Genomic DNA, 6,287 nt, shown 5'->3' with positions numbered 1-6,287 from the left:
TGTATGTTTTCTGTTGAAATAATTAAAACTAGTTTGTTAAACAACATGCCCACATTGTTTATAAAAGCAAGAGCACTAATGGGCAGTGCTCCGAGACTCTCAGCACTGCAGTTTTCTGATCACACATTCCTCAGACATCCCCGTTGCACTGTTCTTTGCACCGCTATTGAATGCAGTGTCATTAGGCACCTAACTGCATAGTTATATTACAGAGTGTGGAATCAAACATTAACTATAAGCATATGTTTTGCAATCACATTCATTATATTAGCCACTTTTGTTTGGGTTTTTAATATTATAGTTACCTATTTATGATTCTCTGTAATACTCCCAATTAATGAGTTATTTTTAGCCAAATGTAATTATATCATAATCTCCTTTCCCTTTCCTCCCTGTAACCCAACTTGTATACCCCTCCTCTCTCATTTCCATGTCTTCTGACCTCTTATACTTTAATTGTTGTTACATATACACATGTATATTATATTCATATTTTTGGTGAACATTCATCCATGCAGGAAAATACGCATACACTAAATAAAAACAAATATATCTCAATGTTCAGAAGCTAAGAGGAGGTAGGATAGAGCTGGAGAGATGGATCTGTAGGGAAGAGCACACGTGACTCTTCCTGGAGGACAGTGCCTATTCGCAGTATCCACATCCAGGTAAACTCATGAATGCCAAGAACTGCAGAGCTGGGAATCTGATGCACTCTTATGATATCCAAGGGCACCTGCTCACTCTCTTCTGTGTGTGTGTGTGTATGTGTATGTGTGTATGTCTCATAAGTAAAACCGTACATCACATTTTGAAGAAGTGTAGGTATGGATGATAGGTAAGAAAACTCAGTGTGGAGTGGAGAGTGTGGACCCCACACCGTGTAATATTCTTACCATACAGGCCTATCTTAACTTCCAACAAAATTGGCTTCACACTAAAAATGATGAGAAGAAATAAAAAAGGATGTTCCAGTCTGTTCAAAGAACAATTAACCAAGAACATCCTATAATCACAGTTATAACTACAAAGCACAGGTGCATCCATTTTCATGACAGATGTAATACCGGACTTCAAGAAACAGATGAGGGCCAGGTGGTGGTAGCACGCACCTTTAATCCCAGCACTCAGGAGGCAGAGGCAGGTGGATCTCTGTGAGTTCAAGCCAGCCTGGTTCACAGAGTGCATTCAAGGATAGCCAGGATGACACAGAGAACCCCTCTCTCAAAAGCCCACAAATAAACAAAGAAGCAGATGAACACAATTATGTAATAGTATGGGATTCCAGGAGCCCATTTTCTCCAGTAGACAGGTGATGTGATCTAGACCAAAAATTAACAGAGAAACACCAGAATTAAAACAAGATCGTCCATCAAAATAACAGATCTACAGATACAGCACAAACTCCAGAGTATGTGTTCTACTCAGCAGCTGATGCTTCTCTAAAATACAGCACATAGTGGGATACAAAACAAATCTCACCATATAAATAATTAAATATCCCTGTGAATTCTGTCTTACCCACAGTGAAACAGAGCTGAAAATTAGCAGCAGAGTGATATCTAGTAACTGTGGAGACTCACAGAGACTGCTCAGCACACAAAGGAAGAGTAATGTGTCAAAGTTAAAATAGAGACAGTGTAAAGGATCAAAAATTAAATTAAATGAAAACACAACACAGAGGGAAATATATATATATTTAAGTGTGTGTGCGCACACACACACACACAAAACCCACAGAAAAATGACTTGGTGACATAACACAAGACCCAAGATAGAAAGACAACACAGCAAACCAAATGCCACCAGATGGGAAGATATAAAAAAGGGGAGAAAATCAAAGCAGAAATTAATGAACTACAAGCAAAACAAGGGCACTGGGCTCAATGTAGTTAATCGTTTTAGCTACTGTTATCAACATGTAAGTATGGGATCAGGAAAGACCGATAAAGTTTATAAAGCATGGAAGAGAAAAGATATATAGGAGGGTGAGATATCAGACCCAGGACACTGACTATTGTAGGTGTTGCAATGTAAAGTAAATATTTTGTAGACATAGAAAGAAGAGTATCATTAAAGATTTTCTGGTAGGCACAATTGAAACAGGAAGTATTAACAAAGTATTAATATTTCAAAATTAATAAGCATAAATATAATGAAAAAATACACACAAACAGGAACAAAAGGATAATATGCCCCCACACCATTCAACTGTTGCGTGCAAGTCTTGACAGTTGAAGGGAGCACCACTCAGGAACTCTGACAAGCGGTCCGTGTGTCCTAGATGGAATGCCCCAGAATTCTCCGGTCTGCGTGCAGCCCCATGACTTTCCCCACCTACTTGGTGAGTCACAGTCTTGTCACTATTAAATTAGGGATCATCCTTTCTTTACATCAAGTATTCTAGGTTTCAGACACTGAAGGAGTGCAGAAAGCCCTTCCTCCTGGACATCTATCTTTGTGTGCCCATCAGAGTGCTTGACCGGATGGGATGAGGGTGTGCTCAGATGTAAAATCCATGGCCCTCTGTCTGCCGCTCCATCTGGTGCTAACTCAGTTCCAGCCAGTTAGCTGTGTATTCCTAACTCTGCCCGTGGCTGTTAAGCAACTGTCTCCTTTCTCTAGTTTTCCTGCTTTTCCTGAAAGCACTTCACTGCGGCTGTAGCTGTGGCCGGAGATGAACGGCACACTACATAGGTGGGGCACGACAGGGAGCCAATATCCATGGCTGCTTCAGCCCAGCTCCATTCACATGCAGTACAGTCTCTGGTTCTTTCCCACAGCAGACTGACTTGGGAAGATGAGGTCCCTGAGTTCAATGAATGCATTCTATTTACCCTAGAAGAGTTTTAACGTAGGAGTTAGGTTGCTGGAAGATCATGGTCACAAAAAAAGTTCTCCTCAGTTGGTTGCCATGAGTTCTGGCTTCCTGATTTGCAGCAAGGAATGATAAGTTTTGAAAAAGGTTTTATTGTAGGGAGTTGAGCTAAAGAAAGAAGTCAGAGCCTCCGCCAGCAGAGGCAGGTCTCGGGAAGCAGGTTCTGCTGAGTGAGACATGGGGAGTGGTCCTCTTGAACTGCTCATTCCCTTAGCTATGGAGACGTAGGTGGAGATGGAATGGAGAGAGAACACCAGTAAAAACTCAGGAATGAAAAGTCACAGGTTTTGAAATTTTTTATATAAAGCATCTACTTTCAAGAAACTTTGAAAGGCCAGGTGGTGTGGCACACACCTTTGACCCCAGGAATCAGAGGACAGAGGCAAGTGGATCTCTGAGTCCAAGTCCAGTGTGGTCTATAGACCGACTTCCAGGATTGCCAGAACAGAGCTATAAAGAATCATTGAACATATCTTTTCAAATTAATGATAGGAAAATGGAAGAGGAGAAGAGATGGCTCACAAAAAGTAATAGGACTCCTGTGCACTGATTCCAGAGAAATAAAGACTACTTGATTTAAAATCCCATGGGCAGTAAGTTATTCAAACAGTGGTTACAGGTGACTAAGGAAAACAAAAGTCTTACTTCCCTCGTGGGACCACCTGGGCTGGAAACACAGCAGGCTCAGAGGTCCTGGCTGCCACTGGACCCAAACTGCATCCTGAATAAGCCTGTTCATGTGACCAGGGCCCTCTGGAGCTAAGACTTAGTGCAGGTATTGGGGCACTGTGCTAAGAACCAAGAGGGATGAAATGTTGAATCTGAAGCAACCCCTAGGCCAGACAAGAAGAGGTCAGGACTGGAAAGGCATTGGCCCCCAGCTCTGTGTTGGCCCGCACAGGAAACACCAGGACTCTACAGCTAGCCAGGTAAGGGCAGCCATCACTAGGTCTCTCCTCACTCTAGACCTGTCATTGGTGGAGTTCTTTAATCTCCATGAGTTTGTATATTTACCAGATTTGCTGGCTATCAATGTTAAGTTTTATTGATCTGCAGTCTGATAGGATACAAGCAGAGATTTCAGTCCTTTTTAATTGATACAGATTTGGGTTGTGCCAAAGGGTATGGTCTATTTTAGAGAAGGTTCCTTGTGCTGATGGACAGAAAGTGCCTTCTTCTTCAGTGTTTGGTGGATTATCCTGTAGATATCTGTCAAGTCTGTTTGATGCAATAAGTTGATTAATTTTTTTTTTTTTTTGGTTTTTCGAGACAGGGTTTCTCCGTAGCTTTGGTGCCCGTCCCAGAACTAGCTCTTGTAGACCAGGCTGGCCTCGAACTCCCAGAGATCCGCCTGCTTCTGCCTCCCGAGTGCTGGGATTAAAGGCGTGAGACACCACCGCCCGGCAAGTTGATTAATTCTTGTGAATTTTTTGTCCAGACGACAAACCAATTGGAGAAAGTTGGCTATTTTCATTACCTAATGTTAATGGATTGACAATTCTGTATTTAAATCCAGTAGTACATTTCTTATAAATCTGGGTGCACCAGTTTGGTGTGTATACATTTATACAACATTGTCTCCTTGGTTAACCATACCCTTGATTAGAATGAAGTGTCCCTGTTCATTTCTTTTGATTAGTTTCAGTTTGAAATCTATTTGGTTAGATATTAGATAAGCAATTCCTGTTGCTTCCTGGTCTCATTTGATTGGAGTACTTTTATCCCTCCTTTTACTGAAACATATTGCCTTCTTTTTTTAAACCTAAGTTATATTTCTTGTAGACAACAGACAAATCGATTTTATTTCTTGATCCACTCAGCACATTTTTTTGAGAAATGATTATAGAAATGTATGTGTAGGGGGCTGTGGAGATGGCTCAGAGGTTAAGAGCACTGTTTACTCTTTCAGAGGACCTGAGTTCAATTCCCAACAACCACATAATGTCTCACAACCATCTATAATGATATAAGATGCCCTCTTCTGGCCTATAGGGATATATGCAGGCAGAATACTGTATATATAATAAATATTTTTTAAAATGTATGTGTAAATTATGGTTGTACTGACATACTGACTAGCACTTTGTTTTAAAATAATTATTTCTTTGTATTTCTTTCCAATTTCCCTGTTATGCTTACTCTTCTCTTCAGAACAAAACTTTACTTACTGGGTTTTTTTATATATATACAAATTCATTTGGATTGTTTATGTTGTGGAAAGTGGAGAGACAGGAAACCTTGTTTCAACCTTAGGTTTAAAGATATATGCTCTGACTAAAGCATCATCTTTTGCAAATACAGCTGCTTTCTGGAAATTTCCATTCACACATTCCACTGTACCCAACCATCTGCTCAGAGAAATGGCATTCCAGGGGAGAGTTTATTTGTTATTCAGTTGGACATAATGATGCTTTTTTAAATGTCTCATCCCCATCCATGTGGCAAACTGTTCACGTGGTGGGTTTTGTTATATGTGACTTGTTTCCCTCAGCAGCTGTCAACAGACTTTATTAAGTATGTTTAGTGTTTAAACTACGACATGCCTTGAGGAGTTTTGGTTGTTTTGTTTTTCTGACTTGTCTGTTTGGTTGTGTGTACTTCATCCATCTGTATGGGTGTGTTCTTCCTTGGTTTGGGGAAGTTCTCTTCCATGATCTTGTTGAAGATCTGGCTTATGCCATTGACTGGGGATTCTTCCTTCTCATCCATGTCAATAATTTAAAAGTATGATTTTTTGCATGGTTTCTCAGAATTCCCTTTTGCCCTCTTTCTGTGTTTTAAAATTTTCATGTTCCTTGCTTATTTGGTCTAGATCCTCTACTTTACTGTTAAATACTGACAGCCTATTGTCTAGTTGATTCATTCTACTTATAAGCCTTTCCTTGAGCTTTCTAGTTGCCTTATTAGGTTTGTCAATTTCATTCTCATTTCAGTTTAATTCCTCTTGAGTGTTTGTCTTCTTACTGAACTCTGATCTTCAGTCCTGGAGTGACTTTGTCACTCCGATCAGGTCTTATGCTTACATATTCTTTATTTTTAAGTTTTTATTTTATGATTTTCCATTCAAAATTTCCACTTCCTCCCATCCTCCCATTCTCCTCCCACTCCCCCACTCACCCTCTCACTCCAGTCTTAAAAGGGCAGAGTACCCTGCCCTGTGGGAAGTCCAAAGCCCACCCCCCTCCATCCAGGCCTAGAAAGGTGTGCATCCAAACAGACTAGGGTCCCAAAAAGCTAGTACATGCAGTAGATACAAGTCCTAGTGCCATTATCAATGGCTTCTCAGTCAGCCCTCATTGTCAGCCACATTAGAGAGTCTGGTTTGATAAACTGCTCGTTCAGTTCCAGTCCAGCTGGATTTGGTGAGCTCCCATTAGATCAGGCACATGGTCTCAGTGGGTGAACTAAC

This window comes from Chionomys nivalis, chromosome 3 (genome assembly GCF_950005125.1).
Source record: "Chionomys nivalis chromosome 3, mChiNiv1.1, whole genome shotgun sequence".
NCBI lineage: Eukaryota > Metazoa > Chordata > Mammalia > Rodentia > Cricetidae > Chionomys > Chionomys nivalis.
Note: the sequence above shows the minus strand (reverse complement) of the source record.